General features: G+C 49.1%; 1 protein-coding gene across 2 annotated transcripts in view; it reads left to right on the top strand.

The window, feature by feature from the left end:
• The window catches only part of TNFRSF11A (TNF receptor superfamily member 11a), a 153,847-nt gene that overhangs the window by 119,327 nt on the left and 21,719 nt on the right, over positions 1-12,801 (top strand). The window lies entirely within an intron of this gene.

Genomic DNA, 12,801 nt, shown 5'->3' on the forward strand with positions numbered 1-12,801 from the left:
CCCCCTATTTTAATAGCTAGCAAAGGCTAGGCAGACAGCTGGGGGCTGATATTAATAGCCCAGGAAGGGTACCATGAATATTGGCCCCCTCCCAGGCTAGAAACACAAGCCGTCAGCCGCCCCAGAAATGGCGCATCCATAGGATGCGCCAATTCTGGCACTTAGCCTCGCTCTTCCCACTGCCCTGTAGCGGTGGCAGTGGGGTAATAGGGTTGGGGTTGATGTCAGCTTATAATGCCAGCTGACATCAAGCCCAGGTTAGTAATGGAGAGGCGTCTATAAGACACCCCCATTACTAACCCCATAGTCAAAGTTAAAAAAAAAACACAAACACCCAGAATAAAGTCCTTTAATTGAAATAAGCACACAATTCTTTATTGTTCTAAATTAAACTATACTTACCGTCACGCCCATTCCAGCTGAAGCCAACGATCTCCTGCAATAAAAGAAAAATAATAAAGCAACCTCATCCTTACCTTTCCATGGTTCCCAGGACAGCTTCAGCTCTGCTACATCGAGATGACAGGCTGGACCGCAGCAGAACGCTGCCATCCAGCCTGTCATCCCGCAGACACTGAGAAGCGCAGGCATGCTTGCGCTCCTCAGTGTCTCTCTGTGACGGCATCCAGATGAGCCGACAATGAACTCGGCTCACCTCATGCACGTCACTGACAGCGTGGGAGAATTCTCACGCTGAAGCGCTGAGTGCAGGAGAATTTTCCCACGCTGTCAGTGACGTGCATGAGGTGAGGTCATGTCCAATGAACTCAGCTCACCTCATGTACGTCACTGACAGCGTGGGAGAATTCTCACGCTGAAGCGCTGAGTGCAGGAGAATTTTCCCACGCTGTCAGTGACGTGCATGAGGCTGATATTTAAATTTGGCGCACAAATCGGTGATTGGTCGCGGGCAGCGTCCGCGACCAATCAGCACGGTAGTGTTTAACTTTGGCGGCAAGATCGGTGATTGGTCGCGCGCCAAGACCGCGACCAATCACCGATTTGTGCGGCACATTTAAATAGCGGCCGCGACCAATTGGATGTCAGCGCCGCTCCCCGGTCCTCCCTTCACACCCTAGCCGCTGATGTCCCCACAGTATCCGCATGGTGTTACAAAGGTCCGGACATTTGTGTTAAAAATCGCTGATTGGTCGCTGGCGCTGCCCGTGACCAATCACCGATTTGGGCACCAAATTTAAATATCAGCCGCGACCAATCACCTATTTGGGCGCTAAATTTTAAATATCCTCCGCGACCAATCACCCATCTTGGCTCCACATTTAAACACCGCTGTACTGATTGGTCGCGGACGCTATTTAAATGTGGCGCCAAAATCGGTGATTGGTCGCGCCCAGCGTCGGCGACCAATCAGCACAGCGGTGTTTAAATGTGGAGCCAAGATCGGTGATTGGTTGCGGCCGATATTTAAATTTGGCGCCCAAATCGGTGATTGGTCGCGGGCAGCGCCAGCGACCAATCAGCGATTTTTAACACAAATGTCCGGATCTTTGTAACACCATGCGGATACTGTGGGGACATCAGCGGCTAGGGTGTGAAGGGAGGACTGGGGAGCGGCGCTGCGGGTCGGGATACTTCTGCTGCGAGCAGTCGCTCATCTCCCGGCTTCTCGCAACGGAAGTATCCGACCAGGCAGCGGCGCTCCCCGGTCCTCACCAATACGATTAGCTGATTGGTCGCGCTCTCCGCACGCGACCAATCAGTGATCTTGGCGCTAAAGTTAAACACCGCTCTGCTGATTGGTCGCGGACGCTGCCCGCGACCAATCACCGATTTGGGCGCCACATTTAAATAGCGGCCGCGACCAATCAGCGAGCTTGGCGCCAAATTTAAACCCCGCTCTGCTAATTGGTCGCGGATGCCGGCCGCGACTAATCAGCATTATTGGCGCCAAATTTAAACACCGCTCTGCTGATTGATCGCGGTCGCCGTCCGCGACCAATCAGTAGTATTGGCGCCAAATTTAAACCCTGCTCGGCTGATTGGTCGCGGCCGGCAACCGTGACCAATCAGCAGTATTGGCGCCAAATTTAAACCCCGCTCTGCTGATTGGTCCCAGTTGCCTTCCGCGACCAATCAGCGATTTTGACGCCAAATTTAAACACCGCTCTGCTGATTGGTCGCGACCGCCGGCCGCGACTAATCAACATTGTTGCCGCCAAATTTAAACACCGCTCTGCTGAATGGTCGAGGTCGTAACCAATCACCATTATTGGCGCCAAATTTAAACACCGCTTTGCTGATAGGTTGTGGTCGCGACCAATCAGCATTATTGGCGCAAAATTTAAACCCCGCTCTGCTGATTATTCGCGACCGCCGGCCATGACCAATCAGTGATATAGTCGCCAAATTTCAACACCGCTTTGCTGATTGGTCGCGGTTGCTGGCCGCGACCAGTCAGTGATTTTGGCGCCAAATTTAAACACCGCTCTGCTGATTGCGCCGGGTCTGCCGCATACATATTCTAGAATACCCGATGCGTTAGAATCGGGCCACCATCTAGTTTCATGAAATAATTTAAAAAAAAATTGACGTGGGGCTTCGCACTATATTTGTGTCCAGCCAGGTACAGCAGGCAGGAACGGACTGCCCCCAACCACCAGCTGCCTATTTGTACCTGGCCGGACACAACAATGTAGGGAAGCACTTTTTTTCTTAATTATTTCATGAATTTCATGAAATAATAAAAAAAAAAAATACGTGGGGCTTCGCCCTATTTTTGTGTCCAGCCAGGTACAACTAGGCAGCTGGGGGCTGGAATCTGCAGCGCAGGGAGGCCCAAGCTTTCTGGGCCCCACCCGCTGCAAATTGCAGTCCGCAGCCACCCCGGAAAATGGCGCATTCATAGAAGCGCCATCTTCTGGCGCTGTACCCAACTCATCCAGGGCCCTGGTGCGGTGGCTCACTGGGTAATAAAGGGGTTAGGGCCAGCTTGGCATTATCAGCTGGCCCTAAGCCCGAAATTCATGGGGTCACGCCAATATTAGACATGACCACTATGAATTTCTAGTAAAGTATTTAAAAAAAACACAACACCCAGAAAAAAGTCCTTTAATTGAAATAAACACACAATTCTTTATTGTTCTAAATTAAACCATACTTACCGTCACGCCCATTCCAGCTGAAGCCAACGATCTCCTGCAATAAAAGTAAAATAATAAAGCAACCTCATCCTTACCTTTCCATGGTTCCCACGATGGCTCCAGCTCTGCTACATCGAGATGACAGGCTGGACCGCAGCAGAACGCTGCCATCCAGCCTGTCATCCCGCAGACACTGAGAAGCGCAGGCTTGCTTGCGCTCCTCAGTGTCTGGCTGTGACGGCATCCAGATGAGCCGAGGTCATGTCCAATGAACTAAGCTCACCTCATGTACGTCACTGACAGCGTGGAAGAATTCTCCTGCACTCAGCGCTTCAGCGTGAGAATTTTCCCACGCTGTCAGTGACGTGCATGAGGTGAGCTCATTCATGTCCAATGAACTCGGCTCACCTCATGCACGTCACTGACAGCGTGGGAAAATTCTCACGCTGAAGCGCTGAGTGCAGGAGAATTCTCCCACGCTGTCAGTGACGTGCATGAGGTGAGCCGAGTTCATTGTCGGCTTATCTGGATGCCGTCACAGCGAGACACTGAGGAGCGCAAGCATGCCTGCGCTTCTCAGTGTCCGCGGGATGACAGGCTGGATGGCAGCGTTCTGCTGCGGTCCAGCCTGTCATCTCGATGTAGCAGAGCTGAAGCCATCGTGGGAACCATGGAAAGGTAAGGATGAGGTTGCTTTATTATTTTACTTTTATTGCAGGAGATCGTTGGCTTCAGCTGGAATGGGCGTGGTGGTAAGTATGGTTTCATTTTAGAACAATAAAGGATTGTGTCTTTATTTCAATTAAAGGACTTTATTCTGGGTGTTTGTGTTTTCTTTTAACTTTGACTATGGGGTTAGTAATGGGGGTGTCTTATAGACGCCTCTCCATTACTAACCTGGGCTTGATGTCAGCTGGCATTATAAGCTGACATCAACCCCAGCCCTATTACCCCACTGCCACCGCTACAGGGCAGTGGGAAGAGCGAGGCTAAGTGCCAGAATTGGCGCATCCTATGGATGCGCCATTTCTGGGGCGGCTGACGGCTGGTGTTTCTAGCCTGGGAGGGGGCCAATATTCATGGTACCCTTCCTGGGCTATTAATATCAGCCCCCAGCTGTCTGCCTAGCCTTTGCTAGCTATTAAAATAGGGGGGACCCCACGTCATTTTTTTTGGGGGGGGGTCCCCCATTTTAATAGCTAGTAAAGGCTAGGTATTCCGCTGGGGGCTGATATTAGTAGCCTGGGAAGCTCCGTGGGTATTACCCCCTTCCCAGGCTTCAAACATCTGCCCCAGCCGTCTGCTTAACCTCCGCTAGAGACTAAAATTAAGGGGAACCCCACGCCAATTTTTTTTTAAATAAATCCTTTATTTTAACACTAAATGACAAGTACAGTAATCAACACTATCATTGTACTTCTTATATATGTGACTGACATGTTTCTATCTATCTAATCTATGTGTGATGCTCTATTCCTTCTATTCTAAATTGTCGGGTACAGATGCTGAAATGCCGGCCGGCTTTTTTAAAGAGACAGTGCATGAAAACACTATTATTTTTTTTAATAAATCCTTTACACTAAATGACAAGTACAGTAAGCAACACTGTCACTGTACTTCATATATATGTGGCTGACATGTTTCTATCTATCTAATCTATGTGTGAAGCTCTATTCTTTCGGTTCTAAATTGTCGGGTACCGGTGTATGCCGCTGCTGAATTGCCGGCTTTTCATGTTTCACTGTGAGCACTGTTCCCATCGATTTGGGCAATCACTGTAATGCCACAACCACCATGGCTGTGGCATTACAGTGAGTGGCAGACAATCCCTGCATGATTGGTGCTCTAAATAGCGCCAGACATGCAGGACACGCTTTTGGTGCACGAACAGTTATCGAACATAACCTCGAACAGCCGAATTTTTTGCAAATCGTTCGGGTTCGTCGAACAACTCGAACACCGCCCAAAACAGCTCGAATTTGAGATTGGCGAACAGTTCTAGTCGAACACCGCTCATCTCTAATGTTAACCCCTTCTGAAAAAGTGGAACTTTAGGGGAAACACATGGTGTTTAAGGGAGTTTCCCCCTATTGATTTTTGCTCGGCTTTCTGGGGTAGCTCTTTTCTAAGGGTGAGCTTTAACCCCTCAGAGCCTGACGCATATATAAAAAAAAAAAAAAAGTGAGTTTTGAAAACAGGCTGTGCAGCTTTTACACTTTTTTTTGCCATCCTTGTTGTACATCCTGGCATCTGGTGTGGGTGGCATGTCGGATCAGGGGCCTGGGAGTGCGGATCGGTCTCCTGATCAGTTTCAGGTTCAGTCGCACGCCTCTGATACACTCAGGCCTTCTACTACATCAAGTTCAACGCCCAGTGATGTTAAAGTGGAGGCGCTCACTCGCTCCATTGATAGTCTCTCTAGTCTCCTGGGACAGTGGGTGTCAGCTAGATCACACCCAATGCCACGAGGTAAAAAGCGCCACAAGACTATGGTGGCGTTGTCTCCCTCGCAGAGCGCATCAGAGGCTTCGGATTCACCAACAGATTCGGTTGATGAAATTTCTGAGTCCGAAGAGGAGGATCAACAGGATCACTCTGTTTCTCTTTCGGGTCGTGTAGATGGGCTTATTAAGGACATGCGGGAAGTATTAGAGCTGTCTGAAGAGCCGACAAGACCGTCTAGGTCGGCCCGTCTGTATCAGAAGACGCGCCGTGTTCGTTCTACATTACCTGCGCATGAGGAACTTAACGAAGCGGTGGAGAAGGAGCGTCAGTGTCCGGATAAACGCTTCCGAGGAACGCGTTTTTTTGATGCCCTATATCCCTGTGCCAAGGAGATGGTTATTAATTGGGTTCCCTCTCCTGAGGTGGATATATCTCTGTCTCAGCTGACCAAGTCTTCCCTGCTTCCTGTTAAAGGGAGAGCCAATCTTCAGGATCCTTTGGACAGAAGATCGGAGTCAGCGGCGAAATCCATCTATGAAGCCGCAGGTCATGGTTTCCAAGTGGCCTTGGGGGCCATGTGGGCCGGTGAGGCCTCTCTGCGGTGGTTAGATCAGCTGCGTGCGGCGTGGCAGGATGGGACTTCGCGTTCAGAAATGGAAAAGCTTTTTCAGCGAATGGAAGAAGCTATGTGTTATGGCAGAGATGCAGTACTGGACACTGCTTCAATTCTATCCAGGGCTCAGGCTTCGGCAGTCACGATTAAGAGCTCTGTGGCTTAAACAGTGGACTGGAGATGCGGTATCTAAACAGGGATTGCTTAGTCTGGCATATAAGGGCGGTCAGCTCTTTGGTTCAGATCTTTCGAAACTAATTGCCAAAGCTAAAGCTAAGGATGTTACTCTGCCTGGGAAAAAGGCAGTGGCATCCACTGCCAGCAGGACAGGGCCCGGCAGAGGTCTTCGGTCCTTTCAGGCCAGGGGACGATTCAGTCAGCCTTCTTGGAGATTGGGTCGTCCCTCATCCTCCGGCAGATCCGCCCAGAAGTCTCGTACTCCCTGGAAGCAACGGTCCCGTCAGGACAGACGGGAGGTTGATAAAAAGTCCGCTAAGGCTGACTGACGCCAGGGATCCCCCCGAGGGCTCTCGGGTGGGAGGTCGTCTGCTACAATTCGGGTCGATCTGGGCATCCCACATAGCAGATGCCTGGGTGACACGGGTTATGTCGGCAGGCTATTTCATAGAGTTTCATTCTCTACCTCCAGACAGGTATCGTCTGACGGGCATTCCGTCCGTGCCAAGACTGGCTGCCGCACTGTTTCAGGAGGTCGACTCTCTCCTACAGCAGGGTGTGGTGGTTCAGGTTCCTCCGGAAGACCAGGGAAAGGGTTTTTATTCCAACCTTTTTGTGGTCCCCAAAAAGGAGGACAAGTTTCGTCCGGTGCTGGATCTCAGGGATTTGAATATTTACGTCCAGACACGGAAGTTCTGCATGGAGTCTCTCCGATCGGTGATAGCGACCCTGTCGCAGTACGATTTCTTGGTGTCGATAGACATCCGCGACGCCTATTTGCATATCCCTATCGGCAGGGCTCACCAGCGTTTCTTGCGTTTCGCTATAGGTCAAGCCCATTACCAGTTTGTGGCCCTACCCTTCGGGTTGGCCTCAGCTCCCAGGGTTTTTACAAAAATTCTGGCTCCTCTTATGGCGCTTCTTCGAAGACAGGGGGTTACGATCCTCCCCTACCTGGACGACCTGTTCATAGTGTCACCCACAGCAGAGGAGGCAATAACGGCTCGCGATCTCTTCCTTCAGTACCTGATGGACTTCGGGTGGCTGATCAATTGGAAGAAATCGTCATTGGAGCCAGCACAGTCCATTCTTTTCCTGGGGATGCAGTTCGATACAGTTCGGGCAGTTGTGTCCCTGCCTCCTGTCAAACAGACGAACCTTCGTCTTCTGGTCCAGGCTATGAGGTCGGCGCTGTCAATGTCCCTTCGGGAATGCATGCGCCTTCTGGGTCAAATGGTGGCAACTATGGAAGCAGCACCGTTTGCACAATTTCATTCCCGGGATCTCCAAAACCTTATTCTGACCCATTGGGATCGATCGCTAACTTCTCTGGATCGCTCGGTCATTATCTCTCGCAGGGTGCGAGAGTCTCTTGGATGGTGGTTACGTCCGGAGACTCTATCCGTGGGGAAATCCTTCCTTCCCCCGAGATGGTCGGTGGTGACAACCGATGCCAGCTGGACAGGCTGGGGGGGAGTTTGGAACGACCTCTGGATTCAGGGGGTCTGGTCGCCAAAGGAGTCGTCTCTCCCGATCAACATTTTGGAGTTGAGAGCAATATTTCTCTGCCTCCAACATTGGACGGTCTTATTAAGCGGTCTACCGGTCTGGATCCAGTCGGACAACGCTACGGCTGTCGCGTACATCAACCATCAAGGCGGGACGAGGAGTTCCAGTCTCATGTCGGAGGTCTCTCGGATCCTGGTGCTGGGCCGAGTCCAAAGTTCCAGCAATTTCTGCAATTCACATTCCAGGGGTGTTGAATATCTCGGCGGACTTCCTCAGTCGCGAGCAAGTGGACCCTGGGGAATGGAGTCTCCATCCAGAAGTGTTTTCTCTGCTGTGTTCCCGTTGGGGGACTCCTCAGGTGGACTTGATGGCATCCAGGCTGAACGCCAGGGTTCCGACGTTCATGTCCAGGTACAGGGACCCGGAGGCGGTGGCGGTGGATGCTTTAGTGGCCCCGTGGGGTCAGTTCAAGCTGATCTATGCGTTTCCGCCGATATCCTTACTGCCTCTGGTGATCCGACGGATCAAACTCGAAGGGGTATCAATAATTCTGATGGCACCAGACTGGCCGCGGAGGACATGGTATTCGATGCTGGTGTCTCTTCAGGCGGCTCCTCCGTTTCCGCTGCCCCTTCGCCCGGACTTGCTCACTCAGGGGCCCATTCGTCATCCGGACCTGAGGTCCCTTCGTTTGACGGCGTGGCTCTTGAGACCGAGATCTTGACCCGTCGCGGTTTTTCGCCCGAGGTCATTGCTACCTTGCGGGCGGCCCAGAGTCCAGCTACGTCCAGGATTTATCACAGAACTTGGGAGTCTTTCTATTCATGGTGTTCTGGATCCTCAAGAAACCCGAGGGTTTTTTCCATCCCCAACTTCTTGGCCTTTCTGCAATCTAGTCTGGCCAGGGGTTTGGCAGTAAGTACGGTGCGGGGACAGGCTTCTGCTCTTTCCGCACTTTTTAGGAAGGCTATTGCCTCTCGCAGGGATATTCGTTCTTTTTTTCGCGGAGTCGCACATCAGTTTCCGCCACGGAGGGCAGTTGTGGCTCCATGGCGGCTTAATCTAGTCCTGGAAGCCCTTCAGCATAGGCCTTTTGAGCCTATGGATTCTGCTAAACTTTTACTACTTTCTTGGAAGGTGGCCTTCTTGGTGGCAGTCACCTCTTTGAGAAGGGTATCGGAATTGGCAGCACTTTCTTGCTTACCTCCTTTTCTGGAATTTTTTCCGGATCGCGTGGTGCTTCGTACTCGTGAAGATTTTTTGCCTAAGGTAGTGTCACAATTCCACATTAATCAGGACATTGTGTTGCCTTCGCTTTGTCCAGGACCTAAGAATCCAAGGGAGCGGGCCTTGCACTCGTTGGACTTAGTGCGGGCATTGAAGTTCTATCTTACGATCACTCAAGGTTTTCGGAAGTCGGACTCTCTTTTTGTAATTCCGGCAGGTCGTCGGCGTGGTCAACGTGCTTCCAAAGACACGATAGCTCGGTGGATCCGTTCAGCTATCCTGGAAGCGTACCGGCTCAAGGGCGAGCCTTGTCCGGTTAAAGTTAAAGCTCATTCCACGAGAGCCATTGGCTCATCGTGGGCTTTTCGTCAGGGGGCCTCGGCAGCGCAGCTCTGCCGGGCGGCCACCTGGCGCTCCGTTCACACCTTTACTAAGTTTTATAAGGTGGACGTAAGTGCTTCAGCCGATGCGGCCCTGGGACGCAGGGTCCTGCAGGCGGCGGTAATTTAAGTTATCCCTTTATTTAGTTTTCCATTATTTAGCGAGGTTTGCGCTCTTGCCTAAGTTTTGGGGTATGGAAGCTTCTGCCTCTATTTCCCACCCTTAAGTAGGTACTGCTTTAGGACGTCCCACGAAGTAGAGAATCTGTGTCTCCCTTCCTTCCCTTCTGCTGCTGAAAGACGGATTTTGGTAAGAACTTACCTGTAAAATCCTTTTCAGCGAAGGAAGGAAGGGAGACACAGCACCCTCCCAGGGCAGAAGTGTGTTGTTGTGTTTCTAGATGCAGCACGTCTCCTTCCTGATGTCGATCTTCTGGACTGGGTTTAGCGCTCTACGGCTCTCCTTCCAGTTTCGCCATCTCTACACAGTTGTCAGGTCCAATGGGGTATACATAACCTGTTTTCTCTCATTTCTGAAATTTCAGAAGGGGATATGTTGTTCTGCTGGTTGGTCTGCTCTTCCTTAGCTTGTGTACGGACTGATGAACATGGGAGTAGGAGGAGCCTATATACTGGAGGGGCCGGTCGTCATTTTCCAATCTGAGGTGACTATCCTATGGGGCTCCGCCTACCCACGAAGTAGAGAATCTGTGTCTCCCTTCCTTCCTTCGCTGAAAAGGATTTTACAGGTAAGTTCTTACCAAAATCCGTCTTTCTTACAGTTCGGTCACAGATATTGACTCCAGTTTCCTCCCACTCGTTCCTCATTTGTTTTGTTGTGCATTTCCCGTTTTGGAGACCTATTTCTTTAAGTTTCCAGTCTTGACGCTTTGATGTCTTCCTTGGTCTACCAGTATGTTTGCCTTTAACAACCTTCCCATGTTGTTTGTATTTGGTCCAGATTTTAGACACAGCTGACTGTGAACAACCAACATCTTTTTGCAACATTGCGTGATGATTTACCTTCTTTTAAGAGTTTGATAATCCTCTCCTTTGATTCAATTGACATCTCTCGTGTTGGAGCCATGATTCGTGTCAGTCCACTTGGTGCAACAGCTCTCCAAGGTGTGATCACTCTTTTTTAGATGCAGACTAACGAGCAGATCTATTTTGATGCAGGTGTTAGTTTTGGAAATGAAAATTTACAGGGTGATTCCATAATTTTTTCCTCAGAATTGAGTGATTCCATAATTTTTCCCCTCTGCTTGATCTGAAAAAAATTACCCTTACGGAGTACTACATTTTTAATCTTTATTTCTTTTAGTGTTTCTTAAAGCCCTAAAGTTGCCATTTGAAATGACTTAGTTTCATGCCATGTCTGTGATCTGCTTTTTTTCAACAACATTAAACAACTGAATGAACATCCTCCGAGCCCGGTGATTCCATAATTTTTGCCAGGGGTTGTATGTATTTTTGTGTTTCAAATATGTTTATGCCTGTATGTGCTTTCATATATGTTTGTGTGTGTGCACATTTTTGTGACCCGTATACGTACAAGTCTGCATGTGTATACATGACTGCGTGTGTGACCGTGGGTGTGTGTGCCTGCTGGTGTCTGACTGTGTGTGCGTGACTGCGTGCGGCCTCATACTGTATATAGGGAGCTGTGTGCGGCCTCGCGCTGTATCTGGGGAGCGCCGTGCTGCCTCGTGCTGTATCTGGGGGGCTACGTGGGGCTTATACTGTATATAGGGGGATTATGTGGAAGCTCATGCTGTATGTAGGGGCTCATATTGTATATAGGGGGATGTCAGCATACTTAATTTTCTCAATATTAAGTCATGCAATTAATGTAAAAAAATAATAATTAATATGTTAATATTGAGCAGAATTAATTTCAGCCTATTGGTTCGGCCTCCATAACAGTCAGTCTGTTATGTGGCCCCTTGGGAAAATTAATCTCCCACCCCTGCTCTATTTTGTATAGTGCTATGCTATGCATAGCGCTGTACACAAGGGAAAAATTTGTGCGGCGCGCCGCTATGTCTTTTTCCATCTACAGATCTGCACCAGAGCACCTGTATGTTACTCACATGAACGATCACATAATTTATCAAAGGGGGGATCATGCGACCTGTCACGTGATACATCAGGTACCGGGAGGAGGCAAGCTGGTAGCTGGGAGGCAGAAGAGCTCCTGAAGAAGTGATTTTAGGACAACCCCATTAGTTGTGATATAACTAAGGAAGGAGTAGTATGTCCTAGTAAGGTGACAAATATTTCTTTACAATTTGTCTTCTGTGCTCATGCTATCATTTGGTTTATGCCTGATGTGTTGATTTCTTTATGTGGTCACCACATGCTTACATAGAGTTATGCATGATTACCATTTTTTTCCTATTTCTTTAGCATTCGATCAAGCAAAGATAAGTTGGATGTTAGGATTGGTGGCTTTTGTGGTTGAAGTTGGGTGCCCCTCCTATGTGTGGAATGTAACAGTGTGATTTTTGTGGTTCCTTACTCAAAATGATTTGTTATAGAAAGTTATCAGAAGCAAGTTTTGAATCTTTTATGGTGTCTACTCTCAGGATAGGAATATGATTGGAGGTGCAGAAGGGATTGTTATTATTTAGATATATTTTTTATAAACACATTTGTTTGTTTATAGCCTGTTATGGAGACATGTGGTTTTCACTTGTAGCGGTGCTGTGGTTTTATCTATACTTAGAAACCACCAACTGTGAGGCAACAGAAAGGAAAAATATGTACACTTCTGAGAGATAATTGGAATAGAAAGTGAAATTGTTCTTTTACTGACTGTTAGGCTGTGCCCACGATGCAGAAATGCTCCGGATTTTTTCCTGAACGTTTCTGCATCTCCCTGGCAGAAAAAACGCACGCGGATTGTACATGCGTTTTCCTGCCAGGGACAAGCAGATGTGAAGCGTTCTTCACATGCATTTCCGCATGTTGGTTGACAAGCACTTTCCAAGCGATTTTAGCATCACTTGGAAAGTGCGTGACAACTTGGTCACACTATATAAATCCATGCGAATGGCATGGATTTATATAATGTGACCGAAAGAATGGTAAAAAATAAATATATACTTACCTTCTGATGGCCCCCGGTGTCTTTATCCGATGCGTTTCAGATTGTCGGCAGCATGCGGTGCACTGAAGGATCTGCCGACATCAGCGGTCGCGTGACCCGTCACATGACTAAATGACGTCACCGCAGGTCCTTAAGACCATCGTGAGCTGCCGGCAAGCCAGGACGCATCGGATAAAGAAACCGGGGGCCATCAGAAGGCAAGTATAATGTATATTTTTTATTTTATTCCTTTTTTTA

The sequence above is a fragment of the Phyllobates terribilis genome, unplaced genomic scaffold (genome assembly GCF_046119375.1).
Source record: "Phyllobates terribilis strain yellow unplaced genomic scaffold, ASM4611937v1 Scaffold_4__5_contigs__length_816908805, whole genome shotgun sequence".
Classification (NCBI taxonomy): Eukaryota; Metazoa; Chordata; class Amphibia; order Anura; family Dendrobatidae; genus Phyllobates; species Phyllobates terribilis.